Genomic DNA, 23,173 nt, shown 5'->3' with positions numbered 1-23,173 from the left:
CGACTGCTGCCCTGGCCAGCACATTCTCCAGATCTCTCACCAATTGAAAACGTCTGGTCAATGGTGGACGAGCAACTGGCTCGTCACAATACGCCAGTCACTACTCTTGATGAACTGTGGTATCGTGTTGAAACTGTACGGGCAGCTGTAGCTGTACACGCCATCCAAGCTCTGTTTGACTCAATGCCCAGGCGTATCAAGTTCGTCAGAGGTGGATGTTCTGGGTACTGATTTCTCAGGATCTATGCACCCAGATTGCGTGAATATGTAATCACATGTCAGTTCTAGTATAATATATTTGTCCAATGAATACCCGTTTATCATCTGCATTTCTTCTTTGTGAAGCAATTTTAATGGCCAGTAGTGTAGGTAATAATAAAATCAACATTATGTCTTTCTGACTTGTTTGTACTTTTCTGCCCACACCCCATTCTTAATCCTTTAGATATGGAAAAATTTCTTTATATCTCTTACATTCACAGCTCCAGATTTGCACTTGGTGGCTGAAATTGTAGTTAATTTTTAGCACGTAGGTCGGTTCCGCATTAACGCAGTAGAATATCTACCAAATTTCGCTGAAATATGATAATTAGGCCCACACTGGGCCTCTATGAGTAACCGCACTTTAATTATAACAACCCAGTACATTACCCGCACGCCAATGTGCTCTAATGAGACTACGATCACTCGGATAATTCTTGAAAGCCACTGTCCGTGGCTCGTGCATGTGTGTGTGTGTGTATGTGTTTTTTTTTTTTTTTTTTTTTTTTTCATGTCAACCAGCTGAGTCTAATGCCTCTCGGATGCTGTCCAGGGCTCTCTGGCATTACGCATGTCTTTGCCGGCGCTGAAGAAAGTTGTGTAAAGAGGTGGACTGGTGCCTCGTGGATGTAAAGAAAGCTAATGCGCAAGGCTGTTTGTGTGGGGGAGGGGAAGGGAGGGGAGAGGGTATAAGGCGGGGTGCTCGGCGGCGCGCCTGCGCAGTGAAAGTCTCCGCGCAGACCTCGCCGGTCCAGATCACCTCAGCTGAGCGCGCCGCGGGCTCCCAGCACGTGAGTACCACGAACCGTCCTCGCCACGGGCCGGTGGGAAAGCTGGCTGCATCCTTCCCCAGAGCTGCTGGCGTCTGCGCCAACCTCCACTCCGTCTCAACCCTAGCAGCACACCAAGGCATTTTCCATAACACGCATTACCAAGCAATTTTAAAAAAAATCGTTAACTGTTGTTGAGTTATATCAACAACATACTTTATGACGTTCTTTGGAAAAATGATGTGTACTATAGACATTTAATTTTTTAACGTAAGTTTAACTGAAAAACTTAAAAGATATATGGAATATGTACCGAAACTCGGGGCCTTTGCCTTTTGCGGGCAAGTGCTCTACCGACTGAGCTACCCAAACACGATTCACGACTCGTCCCCACTGCTTCACTTCCACAAGCACGTCAACCGCGCATTCCGATCAGAGTGAAAATTTCATTATGGTGACAATATAAGGATTTTTTCAAAAACTCGGCTCGAAGTCTCCCTGCTCCCTTGTGAGGGCTAAACTGCATCGATAGCCTTTCTGTTCATACGATGAGCAGTCGTGAAGTTTTAATTGTTGTTTTATTGCTCTGATCTTCAGGTCGAAAACTGGTTTGGCATGCCTCTCCGCACTAGCCTATTTTTACATCCACACACTGTATACCACTGTGCAGTGCATGGAAGAGGGTACTTTCCATTTTTCCAGTCATTTCGCATTTCTCCCGTTCCATGCACGTGTTAAGCAAGGGAAGGATGATTGCTTAAAAGTCTCTGTGTGCGCTTTAATGAGTCTAATCCTGCCTTCGCGATCTCTATGGAAGCCATACGTACGGGATTGGGGATTCTAATATATTCCTCAATTCTACATTTAAAGTTGGTTCTAGAAACTTTCTAAGTTGGGTTTCACGGGATCGTTTGCGTCTATTTTCAAGCGTCTGCCAGTTCAGTTCTGTCAGCGTTCTCGTGACACTGCCTCGTGGGTCGAGCAAAGCTGTGACCATTCGTGCTGTCCTTCTCTGTATGCGTTCAGTATCCTGTTAGTCTTATTAGGTACAGCTATGACAGGTAAGCAGTGTTTTAGAAAGGGTCGCACGAGTGTTTCGTATGCAATCTTTTTTGTAGACTGATTGTATTTGCCCAGTATTCTACCAATAAACCGCAGTCTACCACGTGCTTTGCCTACAACCGGGCCTGTGTGACCGTTGCATTTCATATCCTTACAAACTGCCTTACCCAGGTGTTTGTATTACTTGATAGATTCCAACTGTGACACATTTCTATTATAGTCAAAGGATACAACGTTTTTTTTCGTTTTGTGAAATACACAAATCTACATTTATGAACATTCAAAGCAAGTTGACAGTCTTTGCATCACTTGGAAATCTTACCAAGATCTGACTGAATACTCGAGCAGTTTATTTCAGACACAACTTCATCACAGATTACTGTATCACTTCCAAAAGTCTCGGGCTACTATTAAGACTGTCCGCAAGATCATCAATGTACAATGTGATCAGCAAGGATCCAAACACACTTCCTTGGGGCACACGCGAAGTTACTTCACTTCGATGACTCTCCATCCATTATAACTTGCTGCCTCCTAAATACCAGAAAATCCTCTATCTAATCACAAATTTCTCTTAATACCCCAAGCCTCTTCACTTCTGCTTAACTACTGCAACCTACGTCCATTTAAACGTGTTTATTGTATTGCGTATACCACAAAACGTAATTATGTAGATTCTAATGCAAAAATATCAATAAGTCACAGTTGAATTGAAGGACTCATACAAGAGGTTTGTTGTAAACAGTTTGTAGATATTAAATGTAATGACCATATAGGCTCAGTTTTAGATAGAGCAAGTGGCATGGATGTAAACGCATTCAAGCCTCCATCTTATAATGCACCTGTCAGGATTTACTATAAAAGTTGTTAGTTATTTGAATACGTGATCATGAAGACATCAAATCAGCCAGCGCCGTCTTATAGCGAAATACGTGTGGTAATAATACTCTACATTTATATTTACGTGCTGACAGTTTATAATCAAATGTAAACAAAACAACTTTGACAAATGGAAGGTCGACATGGAGCAGATAGATGCTGTCACTGGTTACAGTCTCAGAGCAGTGGCGAAAATTATGAAATGTTCCAGATAGTATTATGAACTGGAATTATTAAACTCGCAAATAACATTTACGTTATGATTTTTATGTTTCGATAGCGAGTGACTATAAGTGTGGACATAACTGTGTCGTTACAGTCTTTCCCTCTACAATTTTTACCCTCCACATTTCCCTCTATTAACAACCGGACGATTCCTAGATGTCTCCGGATGTGGCCTGTCAACCGATCCCGTCTTTGTCAAGTTGCGCATAAAAATTCCCCCCCCCCCCCCTTCCCCCCAATTTGTTCCCTCATTAGCTATATGATCTACCTATATAATCTTTGGTTTGCCTACGAAGCTATTTGGTCAACTTGCCTACCAGCAAGCGCAAGAAGCAGCTTCGATTTCCAGCACTGTCAGGAATGTTTTCCCTTGGTGGGAGGACTGGACGGGGTGCCTTCAGCCTCGTGTTGCCAACTGACTAGCGGCAACAGGCCTGCTAACCCAACAGCGGTCAGGAGTGCGGTGTGCTGAACCCGACCCATCCAAACACCATCTGCATGACGCCGGCCGAGGCGGCCCAGTGGCTCTAGGCGCTACAGTCTGGAACCGCGCGACCGCTACGTTCGCAGGTTCGAAACCTGCCTCGGCATGGATGTGTGTGATGTCCGTAGGTTAGTTAGGTTTAAGTAGTTCTAAGTTCTAGAGGACTGATGACCTCAGAAGTTAAGTTCCATAGTGCTCAGAGCCATTTGAACCCTTTTTGAACCATCTACATGACGCTATTGGCTGAAGGATGACACGGCGATCGGTGGGACCCTACTGACCCGTCTGTGGTCAATTACGGCGCTTATTGTCTTATTCTACATAATCTTCAGCATTCTTCAGTAGCGAGACATTTCAAAAGACCTTGCGTAATGAAATCCAGATTGACGCTGTAGTAGGTTAATTATGTAATTATTGTGATGAATCCATTTCGGGAAGAATGCCATCTTCAGACCATCTGCGAAAGTTGGCTAACATTTTCTTGCTTTATTATAATGTTGGTTAATCATACTGTCGGATATACAAATTTGATATTTACGTCCATATATCATCAGTGGTCTCTGTCATTCTGTATTGTGTTACAACCTGGCGCAAGTTTATGACTCTTATGCTGTAAGTTGTGTTGTAGTATGCTACTGTTGTTGCAAATAAATCTTTAAAATGCTATAGCAGCAATCTGGGCTTCATTACATAATGTCCCTAAGAGATACGTCTTCGCTCCTGGCCCACTGGATTGTAAATTACATTTAAAAATTACATTTAAAAATCTTCTATTCTCCTCTGCCCTGAACTGTTTATCGTCCACGTTCCACTTACAAGGAAAGCTAGCTCAAGACCAATACCTTCAGAAAAGATTTCCTAACATTTAAATTTAGATTCGATGTTAAAAAATTGTCTTTTGCAGAAATGCTTTTCTTGCTGTTAGTAGTTAGCGTTTTATACGATCTCTAATCGGGCCGCCATCAATTATTGTATTGTCCAAACAGCAAAAGTCATTTACGACTTTTAGCGTCTCATTTCCTAACCTAATTTCCTCCGAAACGCCTGATTTCTTTCGACCACACTCCAATAATCTTCTTTTACTTTGGTTGGTATTCAAAAAGTAAAACTGCGCAATTTTTTGTTTGTTGTAGGTACATGTCTGCACTCCAATTGCACAGTGACATTCCAGCGCCGTTGTAGGCCGCTAGGCGAGTCAGAACATAACCGCGCAACCCACTGACATAGTGGAGTTAGGCCAAGCCAAACGGCTAAAGAAGTCGTCTCGATTGGCGTGACACATCTGCTATATTTCCGCTGCTGCTGGAAACGAATTACGCGCGATATTCCACTGTATCAATGACTTGCGTCATCATGTTCTGATTCGTCTAGCGGCCTACTACGGCTGCTGCGCTGGGATGTCAATGTGTACCTGTACCAGACACACGTATCGGCAAGCAAACTTTACTTTTTTGAGATGTTAATTAAAACTTTGGTTGTCCGTCGTAGTAGTGTCATTCGTGGGCGGCCCTTTCACTAGGATATTGGACAGCTCACGGTAGGTTTGAACGCCTCAGCAGTTAACTAGGCGTGTTACTTTTGGAGGTGGCATTCATTGCTCTTCTTCCGACCTTCGAACTGACATTACCAGCTAGATATTGGGTGAACCTACAGCTGAACGTGGGATTTAACTGCTAAGGTCATCAGTCCCTAAGCTTACACAATACTTAAACTAAACTAAACTAAATTATCCTAAGGACAAACACACACACCCATGCCCGAGAGAGGACTCGAACCTCCGCCGGGACCAACCGCAAAGTCCATGACTGCTGCGCCTAAGACCGCTCGGCTAATCCCGCGCCGCAGCTGACAGAAAAGAAGGGATAGATTGGACCAACTGTGGATTGAACCCTAGAACTTTTTATCTGCTGTCTGGCAATTTTTTTTTAAATCAGAGGTCCTTCCTCCCCTTCAGTCATTCATGTCACTCACCGATTTGTCTGCCACCTCCGCCTGCCTTCATTGTCTTTTTTGGATTCAAAAACCTAAGTAATCGCTTTCCGATTTTAAATTAGAAATTCTTACTCATATTTTTCTTTCTAGATGATTTTTTTGATTGAGGTCTTGCGCTAAATAACAGAAAATTTGATAATAAAATTGTTCTTTTCTGTCCGTCCTCCTTTATTTCATCAAACTTCAAAGTACAAAGTACAAGTTAAAAGCCGTGAACTGGTAATAAGAACTATCAAAAAAGTTTTTATATAAATAACGGTGAAATGATATAAAGATTTTATGCAGTTCCCTCTCTTCGTCTTCTTCCTACCGTTACACTTATAAATACCTGAGTCACCGAGTCACATTCCAGGTTTAGAACAAAAATCGTCTGACAAGGGTGCTCTTATGGTAGGAACCATCCCGGAATAACATGAACTAATTTAGGGAAACTACGCTAGTCGGATGGAGATTGAAGCCTCTACCCTCATGAACGTGAGACCAGTCTGTTAACAAAAGCGCAAGCCCATTCGGTTTATTCCAAGTGCACAATACTGTCTTCGTAGTGTAAAAAGCCAGTTACAACGTTGATTCAAATGAAGGTTCTATAAACTGTCAGGTATTTGTTTAGACGGTGACAAGCATTCTTTCTAAGGTCGTCAGATTTCTCCCGGTTAAAAACTGGAGACAAAGAATGACCGTTACCATTAAGGTCAACCCACGGTAGTTTCATTCTGTTTATTTCCTTTTTTGCTGCGTATGGTATCTTTGCATTGCTGTTATGGTGGATACTTCACATGTGTTGAATAATCTGCCTTACTATTTTTAAAGCGTATCTGTTTAATGTGTTTTGCTGACTGAATACGAAATCAACATACTTTTGCTCCGATGTGATGTCTGTAGACTAGGTAGACGGGTATGTAGCCGTTGCGCGGGGTGGCCAGAGCTCTCACGTATAAGGCAGCTTCAGACGCCTGATTGCTTTACAAATGAGTTGATGTGCTAAATACTTGACGTTATACCTGTAAAATCTTTATAGTTAAAAACACAGAATCCTAATTATGTTAAACGTTTGTTGGAAGTCTCTAGGCGCTACAGTCTGGAACCGCGCGACCGCTGCGGTCGCAGGTTCGAATTCTGCCTCGGGCATGGATTTGTGTGGTGTCATTAGGTTAGTTAGGTTTAAGTAGTTCTAAGTTCTAGGGAACTGATGACCTCAGAAGTTAAGTCCCATAGTGCTCAGGGCCATTTGAACCATTTGGAAGTCTCTAACTGCTTTCATTATCAAACACTGGGTGAGAACAGTGCACGTAATTTGTGCTTTACTTTAAGAAAAATTCGTCTTTCACTCATCTCAACCTTTATGACATTATATCTCATGGACCATATTTCGTACAACGGTATGATTTTGCAGGTACATTCAGTGCTATATGCCGACACTATCAGCAAACATTAGTTGTAAAAAAGTATTAAATTAAAAAAAAATGTGCCTCTCACTGAAGTTGTACTGCTTGAACAGAGAAACTGTAATAATCCCTAAAGTTTCTTCTTTTCATTGCTTTGTGACGGGTTTCAGCGAGACAAAGTTTCCAAAAGGCTTGAAAAGACCACATACGAGCACTGCGACATCTGCAGTAGTCCACCGCCTTGCGTTCACTGTCATCGATCATCTCCCATATAATCCCGAATTGCTCGCTTTCCACTTCATGTGTTTTCAAAACTCCAAGAACATCATCGAGATGTAATGAAATGGTACAAGCAGAGGTGAGGTTGCGGCTCCGTCAACGCAACGGAGACAAACATTCTACGATGACTGCATCAACAAACTGGTTTGTCACCACTGTGAAAAATAAATATGTTACTTAAAAAGCTTTAAGAGTTCGCACCTAAAAAAATAGGGAGGAGGGTCATTACTTTTCAGCACGCCTTCTTAGATCTAAAGATTTTTAGAAGTCGATAAGTGCTCTCAATCTCGTATACAGGATGAATATAGACTGCGTAATTTGCGCGCCGGGACTTACACTCCCTCGAGACATATACACAGTTTCTACTTTTAATAATTTTTGTGTTAAAATTTTAATGTAAGATTATACATCTCAATGAGTAAAATATGAGAGCATTTTAGATTTTCTAAATTTGGTCAATAATTAAATGAGGTACCGAAAATCAAATTTTTATTGCCCCTGGAAGTCATTAGGTAGGCAACCAGCAGCAGAGGGCGAATGACTGTACTAGACGTTTACAAATCTAGATATTTCTCGCTACAGATCACTCGAGGTTTCTGTCAAGAAAGAAACAATTAAAGTCATGCTGCATGTGTTAGTGAAATCCTTTCTTTTTTTTTTCAGAGCTCTTGCAAGTACCTTACAGTTCTGCATCCAGCGTGTGGTGAAGTGCATAATACAGGGGCTCGTAAGTGGGTGTAGTGCGGTTTCTACGTCTGCATCTATATTCCGCATGTGTGAGGCCAAAGGTACTGCGAGTACAAACATCATTTCATTCCTCACCCTCCTCACTCCCCCGCACATCCGCTTTCCGTTCACGAAGTAACATTCTATGCCACCATTCCCCCTCTTTTTTCCATCAACATGGTCTCGAATTTCTACGATTTTCTCCTGTCATGTCGCGATGTGTAAGCTGGAGAAAGTACTTTGTTGGCGGACACTTGTTGGAACCCAAGCTCTCAGAATTTCAGCTTGAAACTTCCTCGTGATGCACAACGCCTCTCTTGTAGCGCATGCCACTGGAGTTTGATGAGAATCTCGGTGACGCTGTTACCCTTATTAAACGAACCACTCACGAAAAGTGACACTCTTCCTCGAATATTATCTGTCCAACACGTAAAAAAACCTTTCAAGTTTTTCTAAACCACTTCAACAAGACCAGAGGCAATATGTTGCCTTCTTCTTGAGCCACTGAATAGCCAATCTTTGACACCCCTTGTTATCATTTAGGTATTGACGATACAACTCTTCCTTCCTTGTTCGACTTGAAATGATCTCAATGTCAACGATACGGTTATGTCTAATGATAACCAGTCCTCATTGTAATCTCTCTTCGTTACGTAGTCGTGTATTTCATAAACAGCAAAAGCATCACTTGTGTACTCTAGAGGGGTAGTAGTGTTGACGTGTTGTTGTAATTATGCATTACGATTTTCGTACCGCGTTAAATTTGTATGTAACCTCAAACTTTACATCATTCGCTGTTTCGTCATTGCCAGAAGAATGGATTTCAGTACGCCGTTATGTACTTCACCGAAGTTAAGTGCTGCGGGGCTGGGCCGGCACTTGGATGGGTGAGCATCCGGTCTACCGAGCGCTGTTGGCAAGCGGGGTCTACTCAGTCCTTGTGAGGCAAACTGAGGAGCTGCTTGACTGAGAAGTAGCGCCTCCGGTCTCAGACTGACATACGGACGGGAGAGCGGTGTGCTGACCACACGCCCGTCCATATCTGCATCTAGCGACGCCTGTGGGCTGAGGATGACACGGCGACCGGTCGATACCAGTGGGTCTTCATGGCCTGTTCGGGCGGAGTTTAGTTTGTATGTACTTCAGTTGGCCGAATTATATCAGACTTCACGAAGGCGCGGAACTTTCATATGCTACAACAGATTATAACGATGTCTACCACGGAAGAACATTGATAGCAATGCTGATTTCGTTACGTGGAGGAATATTCAGTTGATTTCTCTGTCGCCTTTCAGCATCAAGCGCCGTTTCCATTTATCACTGAGAGTGTAGTCCTATCTCGCTTAAAGTAGTTGTTACAAGTTATGATCTCAACGGCTCCTTTTATGACAGAATCCCTGTAGGTAGATGCAAGGGACAAGGTTTCCGTTTCGTCAAATATAATAATCGTATGTTTCCTCGTGAAGCTGTGTTCGGCAACAGCAGATCTGTCAGAATCGCGATATTTAAAGTGGTTGACGGTACTCTGTGCAGCGCTTTGGAATCCTCCGTATTGACGGACGGAAGTACCTGGTTCCACTTCCTCAAAGCATTTTATAAATTCATGGATTGCTGATGCCAAGGCTGTCTTTTACTGGGCACAGCATCTCTGTAAATTTTCTGTTGTGGTCGGAAAACTGAATACTCTGCCCAAGACTCTGCCTATTTTATATGTTGTAGCTCTGAAGAAAGAAATGAGTACTATATAGGCTGGTCATCTTCCGTTGCTTGAGTACATCTGTGGCTCTTTTCTTAGAGGGATTACTGCACGGCTCCACATGAAATATCCCTGATTTCCAAATACAATTAACAAAACAAAACAAAATCTATGACACGTAGAATATTGCGGTTTGCGGCATTGTGTAAAGTAACTCAAAAAGTTTATGCAGGAAATCAATATACTTCTACATAGGCTCCTTTCGCAACAGGTAAAATGTCTACATGATACTCTGCCTGATCGCATGTGCGTACAAGCATGTCTCGGGTGCTGGGGCTATTGCATCTGAGGTAACCTTAGCCGCGTGGTGTGACTGGTAGAGATTGAACTGACACGTTGCAGTAGTAACTCTTTGTTTATTGATTTTGAACTAAAATCAGTACAGGTTCAGAGGACGACAGTCCACACTTCAGTGCAACTAAAAAGCCTACCTTGACGATGCCCCCTACGACGAAGTCGTAAGTGGTGACGAGCCCGGAGATACGGCGGATGATCAGCGGCACTCTACAACAACTGGACTGCCAGCTAGTGGGCCGTCTAGACACAGGTCGAGGCGCGGGAGCAGCTGACAGACGTCCAGTGGCTGACGATCCCGTCGAAGGCGTGAAACGGCGATGTCAGATGGGTAGCAGCAGCGGCAGGCGCTGTGCTGTGGTCCGAAGCGTGGACTCGACGCGGGTGACGGTCGGTCTGCAGCCCAGAACGGGACTGGATGTCAACGACTGGCTCGAAGCCGTCTAAAAAATGGTTCAAATGGCTCTGAGCACTATGGGACTTAACTTCTGAGGTCATCAGTCCCCTAGAACTTAGAACTACTTAAACCTAACTAACCTAAGGACATCACACACATCCATGCCCGAGGCAGGATTCGAACCTGCGACTGTAGGAGGCGAGCGGTGCCGGACTGAAGCGCCACCGCCACCGCGGCCGGTCGTTATCTGGGACAGTACAGAATTGAACAAGCGGGTGACTTGCACGATGGTTGTCGGTGGTACTTCTCGGATCACTAGAGCAGTGATGAGGTCTAGGGAGGGCGCCTTCCGGCGGAGAGGACACTCAAGTGTCCGCCGGTCTTCTTCACTGATAGCTTGTTGGGCCTGCTACGAGGTATACCTGCAGTCTGTCTTCACCACCCGGAGCCCGTCAAGAGGCCGAGCAGCGACCTATACAGGGTGAGTCACGTAACATTACCGCTGGATATATTTCGTAAACCACATCAAATACTGACGAATCGATTCCACAGACTGAACGTGAGGTGAGAGGCTAGTGTAATTGGTTAATACAAACCATACAAAAATGCACGGAAGTATGTTTTTTAACACAAACCTACGTTTTTTTAAATGGAACCCCGTTAGTTTTGTTAGCACATCTGAATACATAAACAAATACGTAATCAGTGCCGTTTGTTGCATTGTAAAATGTTAATTACATGCGGAGATATTGTAAACTAAAGTTGACGATTGAGTACCACTCCTCCGCTGTTCGATCGTGTGTATCGGAGAGCACCGAATTACGTAGGGATCCGAAGGGAACGGTGATGGACCTTAGGTACAGAAGAGACTGGAACAGCACATTACGTCCACATGCTAACACCTTTTTATTGGTCTTTTCACTGACGCACCTGTACATTACCATGAGGGGTGAGGTACACGTACACACGCGGTTTCCGTTTTCAATTACGGAGTGGAATAGACTGTGTCCCGACATGTCAGGCCAATAGATGTTCAATGTGGTGCCCATCATTTGCTGCACACAATTGCCATCTCTGGCGTATTGAATGTCATACACGCCGCAATACATCTGGTGTAATGTCGGCGCAGGCTGACACAATACGTTGTTTCATATCCTCTGGGGTTGTAGTCACAGCACGGTACACATTCTCCTTTAACGTACCCCACAGAAAGAAGTCCAGAGGTGTAAGATCAGGAGAACGGGCTGGCCAATTTATGCGTCCTCCACGTCCTATGAAACGCCCGTCGAACATCCTGTCAAGGGTCAGCCTAGTGTTAATTGCGGAATGTGCAGGTGCACCATCATGCTGATACCACATACGTCGACGGGTTTCCAGTGGGACATTTTCGAGCAACGTTGGCAGATCTTTCTGTAGAAACGCGATGTATGTTGCAGCTGTTTGGGCCCCTGCAATGAAGTGAGGACCAATGAGGTGGTTGGCAATGATTCCGCACCATACATTTACAGCCCACGGTCGCTGTCGCTCTACCTGTCTGAGCCAGCGAGGATTGTCCACGAACCAGTAATGCATGTTTCGTAGATTCACTGCCCCGTGGTTTGTGAAAGCCGCTTCATTGGTAAACAAGTAGAACTGCAACGCATTCTCTGTTAATGCCCATTGACAGAATTGCACTCGATGATTAAAGTCATCACCATGTAATAACTGATGTAGAGACACATGAAACGGGTGAAAGCGGTGACGATGCAGTATGCACATGTCACTACTTTGACTCAGTCCACCGGCTCTCGCAATGTCCCGTGTACTCATTTGTGGGTTCATGGCAACAGCAGCCAACACACCAACTGCACCCGCTTCACCTGTGACGGGCCTGTTACGGACCCGTTTGCGTGCTACGACCATACCTGTTGCATACAGTTGGCGGTAGATGTTTTGCAATGTGCGACACGTTGGATGCTCTCTGTCCGGGTACCGTTCTGCATACACCCTGCAGGCTTCAGCTGCATTTCGTCGACACTCGCCATAGATGAGTATCATCTGCGCCTTTTCAGAGTTCGAATAGACCATGGTCACAGTTCCTACAACACTACACTATCACAGACGTCTGGTAACACGATGTACTACAGATGCTCTGCGTGCGGAGACGAATGCAGAATAACAATAGCAGCAAGCGCTGCATGCGGACACTGCGACAGCTAGACCAAACCACAACAGTGCACTACAGCCACACTCGTAAACACGGTCGTCATCGTAAACATGTCCCTGCAGATGCTGCTCGCCGACTGTGGCCCGTGTTTGCTATAACACGTAACTGAACGTCGGAGGTTTCAAGCGTCAACTTTAGATTACAATACCTCCGGATGTAATTAACATTTTACAATGCAACAAACGGCACTGATTACGTATTTGTTTATGTGTTCAGATGTGCTAACAAAACTAACGGGGTTCCATTTAAAAAAAGCGTAGGTTTGTGTTAAAAAACATACTTCCGTGCATTTTTGTATGGTTTGTATTAACCAATTACACTAGCCCCTCTCCTCACGTTCGGTCTGTGGAATCGGTTCGTCAGTATTTGATGTGGTTTACGAAATATATCCAGCGGTAACGTTAGGTGACTCACCCTGTATAGATGATTTAACAAAAATAGCAAGAAGCACTCTCAAATTGTTCGCTGCTGAAGTTGTTTTCTGTAGTATAGCAAGGTTGCTGCATAAATGCAAGAAACTAAAGCACGTCTTGCAAAGCTTTTCTATTTGGTAACCCAGTGGCAATTCTCCACTGATTTGCGTTAGTGTTACTGTTAGATAAGTTCACAAACAGGAAGAGTAAAGTGTATTTAGCTCATCATGACATCTAAGTACCTAGGAATAAGACGATGAAGCATGAACATAAATCAATAACAGTTTCTTTAACCACAGTTTAATCAGTAACAATGTGTGGCAGAGGGGCTTAGAAGGCAATCGTTGAACTACTACGAATCTCTCCTAACGAAACTTCAGAGAATTTTAATTTGGTATGCACTATATAATCGCATGTGTCAAGTAGTAAACCGAAAATTAAATAAGATAGATGAAAACGCCCAAAGAAACATTTTTCCGTCGCTCCATACGCGAAAGCACCTCTAAGTGTCTAACTAATATTGTTAGGCCTACGAAGAACCTGTCCGACATGTACTGTTATATAATAACTTGCCACTTGTCACCACGTATTGGACGGCCTATTTGGCCGAGCGGTTCTAGGCGCTTCAGTCCGGAACCGCGCTGCTGCTACGGTCGCAGGTCCGAATCCTACCTCGGGCATGGATGTGTGTGATGTCCTTAGGTTAGTTAGGTTTAAGTAGTTCTAAGTTCTAGGGGACTGATGACCTCAGACGTTAAGTCCCATAGTGCTCAGAGCCATTTCTCACCACGTATTATAAAGTTCCCCACCGCGTTTCTCTGTCTGTATGTGGAGGCATGCCTCAGGAACTGCTGTGGGAATTTTGATACGGTTTTCACTAATAGTTAGGCTGATTCACGAGGAAGCTTTATGTGTAACATTTATAAGTAAACTGGATGAACTGTGATGAATTAAAGCCCGTCGCCGTGTTTTTCTATGTGTTCATGAAACATTATCTCAGGATCTACCGCAACGCCACCCAAGTCGTCCGGTCTGAATACTTACTGGTACCCCTCCACATCCATACTGACATTGATTAAAACGTGTTTGTACTGCTGTCGATATCCCTTTAAAACATTGTCGCACGTTAAGTGAAAGAGCCTGCGTTGTATTAGGGCGCTGTTTCTTGAATGAAACAGCTTATATCACTTACTGTATTTAATTCGATTTGTATGAAACTAAATTCATACGACAGCATTAACTAATGAATTGAACTTAGTGTGAAACACAATAGCCACTTACAGAATATTAATCGGCTATCCATCTCTTCTGATATTAGTGTCTAGTTATTTAGCTTTCAGCAGTTTAATTTTGTCATCATGTCTCTTTTCCTCTCTGTTTTTTCTTTTTCCTTTCCCTATTTCTGCCAATGCATCAGTTACTGATTATAGTCAGTTCTACATTCTTCTTATCATCTGCTGAAAAGTCTATTAATTCCTACCGCCACTTTTTAGTTCTTTCTCATTCTTAACTACTTTTTTAAAGGTTGTTCAAAAATCAAATGGTTCAAATGGCTCTGAGCACTATGGGACTTAACTTCTGAGGTCATCAGTCCCGTAGAACTTAGAACCACTTAAACCTAACTAACCTAAAGAAATCACACATCCATGCCCGAGGCAGGATTCGAACCTGCGACCGTAGCGGTCTCGCGGTTCCAGACTGTAGCGCCTAGAACCGCTCGACCACAACGGCCGGCTTTAAAGGTTGTCTTTGCCAACTTCCTCCGTATTCAGATGTCAAAGGTCCGCAATCTCTTTTCATCATTTTTATCCTTCCCGTAGAAGCCTGCGCCCTGCAGAAAATCAGACTAGGCGCAAAGCAACTAACAAGTGTTTTTCTCATTTCTAAGTTCTGCTTCCCACAAAACAATTATCTCTTCCTGTTACTTTCTTGGCCAGCGCAGTTCCGGTTTCTTTTAGTTCTTGATTACACGTCTTGTCCTCATTGATCACGGTATTTAGAGTTTTGAATTATTTGACTTGTTCGATGTAGTGGACGGCTGATACACTCTGGACGCCCCACTTGCTATGAGGAAATTAGCGAGCAGCTACACAGAGCAAAACATGATAGGAAGCGTTACGCGACAATGAAAACGCTTGTCTTAGTGGTCACAAGAGCGGTTCGTGAAGGAAATAAAGATGAACACTGGTATCGTTGTTAGGAGATATCGTAGTCTAATCGCCTCTTTCGGTGTCGTGACGCTTTCTCCATTAAGAAAGAAATTTTCTTCGCGAGAGAAAATGCAGATGAGATGATTTATTGTGTTGCAGCAGACTACACCGCGTGCGGCGAGAGAAGCATTTAGAAAACGGAAACCTGGAGTTGCTAAAATAACCGTAACCACTTTAATAGCTCTTCGCTACCAACTGTCTCTCGTTTTTTTTCTGTGCGTGAAAGTATTACAGTGTACTGGAGGGTCGAAAAGTTGTCTTAGCGCTCTTCGCTAGGTCAAATTCATAGCGATGCGTAGATCAGTCTGAACACTGCAGCCAATTCCTTTCAGAAAAATAAATATTGACTGAAAAGTATTTCCAAGTACCGTACTAGAATTAGAACAGCGTTGGACGAAGTGTATAAGTCTAAAAGGAGACTATGTCGAAAAATTACCTCAAACATGTAAGTAGTTTTCATTTTTGCACGGACTTTTCAAACGCCCCTCGTACACTGTACTGTAAAATATATTGATAACCCTCTACATTTCATGTTTTCTTAAGCACAATTAAGTGGACCAAACCGTAACAGCGAAAAACACCACCCTCCCCTTCCCAGTACCGTAACGCTACCTCCCCCGTACTTCAACTCTGCCACTTCACATGATGGCAGATAAGGTTTTCCAAGCATTCGCCAAACCCAAAATCTTCAATCGGATTTCCACATAGTACAGCGTCATTCACCATCTGTTTGTGGTCATCCAGTGTCAAGTTGCGTCGCGGTTTATACTGATCAAGCGTCGCTCAGCGCTGACCACAGAAGTGACTGGCTGGTGAGAAGCTGCTCAAACATTGTATACCACTATTTCCAATTCCCTATGCACAATCATTGGGCTAACTGGACTGCTGGTAGCACTTTGGAACTGAAGAGTGATTCCTTCCGCTGATTTCGTGCGATTTTGTACAACAGTTCTCCACAATGCTTGACGGTCTCTGTCGCATCATTCTATGAGGTCTACCTATAGTATTTAACTTCCGTGAAGAGCGCAAAGACAAGATTATACTAATTACGAGACCGGCAGGAACATTTAAACTATGTTTCTTCCTGTATTCCTTCTGTAAATGGAACGTTAGGAAACCCTAGTATGTGGTAAAATGAGAAGTACCTCCTGCCACCCACTTCAGAGGCTTACGGAGTTCGGTCGTAGATGTTGGTGACCAGAACTAAAATTTAGGACATACGCCTTTTTAATGGCACTATTGGGAAAACCAGACCAACCAGCACCCGCCAATTTCCGTTCAAAAATTGTTCAAATGGCTCTGAGCACCATGGGACTTAACATCTGAGGTCAGCAGTCCCCTAGAACTTAGAACTACTAAAACCTAACTAACCTAAGGACATCACACACATCCATGCCCGAGGCAGGATTCGAACCTGCGGTCGTAGCGGTCACGCGGTCCCAGACTGAAGCGCCTAGAACCGCACGGCCACACCGGCCGGCGCCAATTTCCGTGCCCACCTTTTTCCAGTCTGCACTTGTGCTTCGTCTCTAATGATATCGTTGTCGGAGGGTCAGCTACGGTCGCAGGTTCGAATCCTGCCTCGGGCATGGATGTGTGTGCTGTCCTTAGGTTAGTTAGGTTTAAGTGGTTCTAAGTTCTAGGGACTGATGACCTCAGCTGTTAAGTCCCATAGTGCTCAGAGCCATTTGAACCATTTTAATTCGGAGGGTCATTAAGCCCTTGTCTTCCTTATTGCCCCTGACTTCTTTCCTTCCTTCCTTCATATAATGAACACGAATCCAGTAGTAACTTATTACCTCCCTCCATGCGCAATATGTAGAGTGAGTTTTACCTATGTTTATTTGAAATGTCATTAATACGAGCTCCCAACTGATTACGTGAATTGCACACACACAAGTCCTGTTGATTTCGTCATCTTGCGGCTGTAGGTTGTCCATTGGATCCATTTTACATCTGGCGTGACCTTAAGTGTATCAATAAAGACCAAAAATTTGAGTAACGTTAGTGTCCTATTTTTCAGTACGAAAACAGAACAGATGAAATTCACTTAAATAACTCGCAGAATCAATGTTGTCATCTTCACACTAGGCAAAAACAGTATAGAACCAACCGGGAAATATAACATTTAGAGCTGTCAAAGCATCTGTCTGGTACACCCGTCCATATTCTCACAAAGCTTTAACTACCCTTAGCTGAGGCTGTGAGAGTGTTTATTCTCGTGGCTAATGACGTCATTCCCATGGCATCAAACAGCCCCTACTTCAAAATTACGACATGTCTTATTCTTGTTGTTGTTCTTCTAGTCTTCAGTCCGAAGACTGGTTTGATGCAGTTCTGCATCCTATTCTACTCTGTGTAAACCTCTTCATGCCCGAATAACTACTGCAACATAATATCCTCCTGAATCTGCTTCTGTATTCACCTCTTGGTCTTCCTCTACGCTATTCACAACCACCCCCCCCCCCCCCTCCCCCCGCGCGCTTATCACCAGTACTAAATTTAGTGATGCTTTATCCAAGTCTCTTGCTATCTCTGGCAGAATTAAATGTCATCGGAAAACCTCAAAGTTTTAAGTTCCTCTCCCTGGACTCTAATTCCTACTCGAAATTTTTCATTTGTTTCCTTTATTCCTCGCTTAATGTATATGTTGAATAACATCACCGATAGGTTACAACCCTATCTCACTCCCTTCTCAGCCACTGCTTCCCTTTCATGCCCCTCGAATCTTACAACTGCCGTCTGGATCCTGTACACGTTGTAAATATCCTGTATTTTACTCCTGCAACCTTCAGAATTTCAAAGAATGTGTTCCCGTCAGCCTCGTCAAAAGCTTTCTCTGAGTCCACAGATGCTAAACATAGGTTTGCCTCTACTTAACCTATGTTCAAAGCGATGACGTAGGGTCAATACTGCTTCGCGTGTTCCTACATTTCGTCGGGATCGAACCTGATCTTCCCCGAATCGGCTCCTAGTAGTTTTTCTATTCTTCTGTAGAAAATTCGTGTTATTATTTTACAAACATGACTTATTAAACTGCTAATTTGATAATAATAGCACCTGTTAGCACCTGTTTTCTTTGCGATTGGAATTATTATATCTTCTTGAAGTCTGAGCGTACTTCGCCTGTCTCATACATCTTGCACGCCAGACGGAAGAGTTTTTTCATGGATGGCTCTCCCATGGCTATCAGTAGTTCTGTCGGAATGTCATCTACTTCCGGGGCCTTGTTTCGACTTAGATGTTTCAGTGCTCTGTCAAAGTCTTCACGCAGTATCGTATCTCTCATCTCATTTTCATCTACGTCCTCTTTCTTTTCTATAACATTTCCCTCAGATACAGCTCCCTGAGTTATATAAATTTTAAGTTATGCCTATACCTAAATATATGGATAATACAATACATGTAAATGACTTTCGGAATCTCTCACAAATAACGGGTTTTGTTTGCATACAAATGGTGTTTACAATGTATCCACTGAATCGGGTTGAAAGTGGTATCGAAGGGCTATTAAAACAAAAACAATATCACCAGGAGAAACGCCAAAATAAAAATTAAACAGAGTGTTACCATTATGTGCATCGGAAACAATTCAGTTTGATTAGAGGATTACGAAACGGAAATTCGATTTTGTCTTGGCAAAGTAGTACGGGTGCTATCGACGTATCTTTCTCCACTTTATAATTAATTGTAATTAAAACATCGTCGCTTAAAAAAACTAGTTATCACACTCTAATTATTTTGACCTCGTGCTTCGATTGCAATACCTCAGTTGCTTTAATAGCTTTCTGTAAACTAATGTCAAAATTAAGATGAGCGCCGCTCTCGTATCATACTGTGCGTGATTAATTGATGATAGCCATCGCCCACAAAACCAGTTATGTTACTTCGAATGAAAGGTGTCTTTTTGGTAAAACGCCTGACCTCTGCCATCCTGGGTACGCTCACCATGTAAGTACAACTCCAGGATGGTATATACGCACTAACAAAATCGGAAATCATAAACTGATGCAAATATCAATTTAGTATAACGAAACTCGTGCTGCAAAAAGTTGTTCCTCGCCTAAAAATGGAAAAACTGTAATATAATAACATTATTATGTAACACAAATAGAAACTGTATTACAGGTCACAGAAGTTGTTTCACAAATAAAAAGAAGTTAAACGCGTATGGCGAACAAAAACAGCCTTTCATTTAGTTGCATTAGACGACGCACATTCCAAGAACAAGAAACGTTCGATATGGAATGGGACAGATAATTTTAAGCAATTTTATGTAGTGGCCGAAAGTGTCTGTTACATCAAAATCAACCTTTGTTTCTTAAAACTGCAGGTTACTTTGCAAAACAGTTTTTGTCTGAATTGCGCGATAGGATTACATCGAGTGATAACAGTAGATTTGACAACGAGATTTATGAGAAGAGTGGTGAGTTCAGTAGAATTACATCACAATATTGCCAATCGAATACACACGTCTCCTGCAGAGGATACATGGAGAAAAAATTTGCATAATTTTAACCAATTCTGAAGACCGCTGTCTTAGCTTAGGTTAGGTCAATTTCAGAAGACACTATCCCGTGGCGGCGTGGACATGGTTCTGGCAGGTTCCATACGAAAGGGCTGGCCCGGTTTGGGGCGTCGTTTCCAGCAGACAGGAGCCAGGTGCTCCAGCGGAGGCTGTGATGTAACACTTTCACTGGAGCCGAGACGAGCTCAGACTGGAGAGCTTTCTCCAGCACGGTCACTTTCCCACTGCCGCTGGAAGTCAGCCGCATCCGGAACGTGGCGCACCGTACAGCGCCGGCTGACCTCTACGTCACAGGCGACGGGACTTCACAGAATGGGTTACCAGAACGCGAGGGCGAGCTGGCATGTTCTCGGCCCCGTACAGAGCTGGTGTCGATATCAGTGGAATTTTTGATTCCGTAATGATTGTACGTCATGTGCAATGACACAAGTCACGCGAAAACTTGGGCTTCGTAATGGTTTTGTTATACGTCGCTTGTCAAGCAGTGGCGGTGCCCGTGATTCTACAGTTACACGTGCACTCCGACGTCCACCTTACGGTGTGTGGCGGAGGGTACTTCTGGTATCATTATCAGTTTCCCTTTCCTGTTCCATCCGTGAACAATACGTCGGAGGAACAACTGTTGCATTGGCAAGCCTCCGCATGAGCTTGGAAGTCTCTGATTTTCCTATCACTACGCCAGATACACTATCCCGTGGATTGACAGATGTGAAAATTACCGAACTATCAGTTTAATAAGTCACAGCTGCAAAATACTAACTCGAATTCTTTACAGACAAATATAAAAACTAGTAGAAGTCGACCTCGGGAAAGATCAGTTTGGATTCCGTAGAAATGTTGGAACACGTGAGGCAATACTGACCCTACGACTCATCTTAGAAGATAGATTAAGGTAGGGCAAACCTACGTTTCTAGCATTTGTAGACTTAGAGAAAGCTTTTGACAATGTTCCCTGGAATACTCTTTTTCAAATTCTGAAGGTGGCAGGGGTAAAATACAGGGAGCGAAAGGCTATTTACAATTTGTACAGAAACCAGATGGCAGTTATAAGAGTCGAGGGACATGAAAGGGAAGCAGTGGTTGGGAAGGGAGTGAGACAGGGCTGTAGTCTCTCCCTGATGTTATTCAATCAGTATATTGAGCAAGCAGTGAAGGAAACAAAAGAAAACTTTGAGGTTCGACGATGACATTGTAATTCTGTCAGAGACAGCAAAGGACTTGGAAGAGCAGCTGAACGGAATGGATAGTGTCTTGAAAGGAGGATATAAGATTAACATCAACAAAAGCAAAACGAGGATAATGGAATGTAGTCGAATTAAGTCGGGTGATGCTGAGGGAATTAGATTAGGAAGTGAGACACTTAAAGTAGTAAAGGAGTTTTGCTATTTAGGGAGCAAAATAACTGATGATGGTCGAAGTAGAGAGGATATAAAATGTAGACTGGCAATGGCAAGGAAAGCGTTTCTGAAGAAGAGAAGTTTGTTAACATCGAGTATAGATCTAAGTGTCAGGAAGTCATTTCTGAAAGTATTTGTGTGCAGTGTAGCCATGTATGGAAGTGAATCATGGACGATAAATAGTTTGGACAAGAAAAGAATAGAAGCTTCCGATATGTGGTGTTACAGAGGAATGTTGAAGATTAGATGGGTAGATCACATAACTAATGTGGAAGTATTGAATAGGATTGGGGAGAAGAGAAGTTTGTGGCACAACTTGACCAGAAGAAGGGATCGGTTGGTAGGACATGTTCTGAGGCATCAAGGGATCACCATTTAGTATTGGAGGGGAACGTGGAGGGTAAAAATCGTAGAGGGAGACCAAGAGTTGACTACACTAAGCAGATTCAGAAGGATGTAGGTTGCAGTAGGCACTGGGAGATGAAGAAGCTTGCACAGGATAGAGCAGCATGGAGAGCTGCATCAAACCAGTCTCAGGACTGAAGACCACAACAACAACAACAAACGCCAGATACATTATGTGGAACGAACTGGTGTGTTACGTGACTTTGAAATTGGGTATTCGTAATTAAAACAGTAAGCCTCTTTGAAAGGCACAATGCATCCCTTCTACTATTTGCCACTGTAGGTGTTTGAGCAGCTTTGTAGCGCTGACCCCGTGAACCTACGCAGAGAATGGCAATTTGAAGAGTTAGAAGACCATAACTTCAAACGCAGCCAAAGATGTGAAAGAGAGTAAAAGGGAAATGATGCTGAGTGTGAAATTACGAGCTGTCACAGTGCCAAATATGAAAAGAATGGGAAAATGATACAGTCTTCCCATATAGAGTAAACGTATAATACCTGAAATAGTTGAAATACACAGCAGGCAGATACGTTGCATGGACGCCTGTTAGTGCTCATAATATGGTGCGTGTCCACCCTCCGCCTTCGTTACGGTTTGAAGTCTGCTGCAGACACTGTCTGTGAGGTGCTTGATTTGCTGTGGAACAACGGCAGCACATCCTTCCTCAAGAGCCGAAACTAGAGAAAAATGTTCAGATGTGTATGAAATCTTATGGGACTTAACTGCTAAGGTCATCAGTCCCTAAGCTTACACAATACTTAACCTAAATTGTCCTAAGGACAAACACACACACCGATGCCCGAGGGAGGACTCGAACCTCTGCCGGGACCAGCCGCACAATCTATGACTGCAGCGCCTCAGACCGCTCGAAACTAGAGAAGATAGTTATGTTGGACAATGGGGTCCGGAGCGAATTCGACGTTCTAGATCATACTAAATGTGTTTCATTGGATTCAGGTCGGGGTTCTGGGGACGCCAATCCGTCTCAGGGGTGTTACTGTCTATAACACGTTGCCTCACAGATGCTGGGTGCACTGTCTGCTGATGTAGACAGTCATCGAATTCCATCTGCTCCTCTACCTTACGCAGTACACACGCTGTAAAACGTATTCATATCCTTCCACACTTAGAGTTTTCTTAAACGAAATAAGGAGGCCACACAGTAAAGACGGAAAACAACTTCATGTCGTAACACAACCTCATTCATACTGCACTACTGGCACTACACTTGATGGCAAGTAAATTGCTCCAGGAATTCGCCAAACCCAAACCCTTCCGTCGGATTGCCACAAGGTGTAGAGTGATTCCTCAGTCAAAATCACTCGTGTCAATGCATCCACTCTCCAGTGGCGTCACTCTTTACGTAAGCCCTTAGCATCGCTTGGCATGTGTGGAATATGAGAAGCGTTTCAACCACCGTACGCCATTCTTTTTAACTCAATATCCACAATCACTGCGCTAGCTGGACTGCCGGTAGCACGTTGGAACTCACAAGTTGCTTTC

The 23,173-nt window shown here is 43.5% G+C and overlaps 1 protein-coding gene across 1 annotated transcript in view; it reads left to right on the top strand.

Annotated features, from left to right (window-relative positions):
* Positions 1–989: 989 nt before the first annotated feature.
* Positions 990–23,173, top strand: part of LOC126267424 (probable cytochrome P450 303a1) — a 152,100-nt gene continuing 129,916 nt past the window's right edge. The window contains exon 1 of the mRNA XM_049972676.1: positions 990–1,052. The gene's annotated coding sequence lies outside the window, so the exon portion shown is untranslated. The remainder of the gene's footprint in view (positions 1,053–23,173) is intronic.

This window comes from Schistocerca gregaria, chromosome 4 (genome assembly GCF_023897955.1).
Source record: "Schistocerca gregaria isolate iqSchGreg1 chromosome 4, iqSchGreg1.2, whole genome shotgun sequence".
NCBI lineage: Eukaryota > Metazoa > Arthropoda > Insecta > Orthoptera > Acrididae > Schistocerca > Schistocerca gregaria.
The sequence above is the reverse complement of the archived record's forward strand: the minus strand, read 5'-3'. Positions and strand labels throughout refer to the sequence as shown.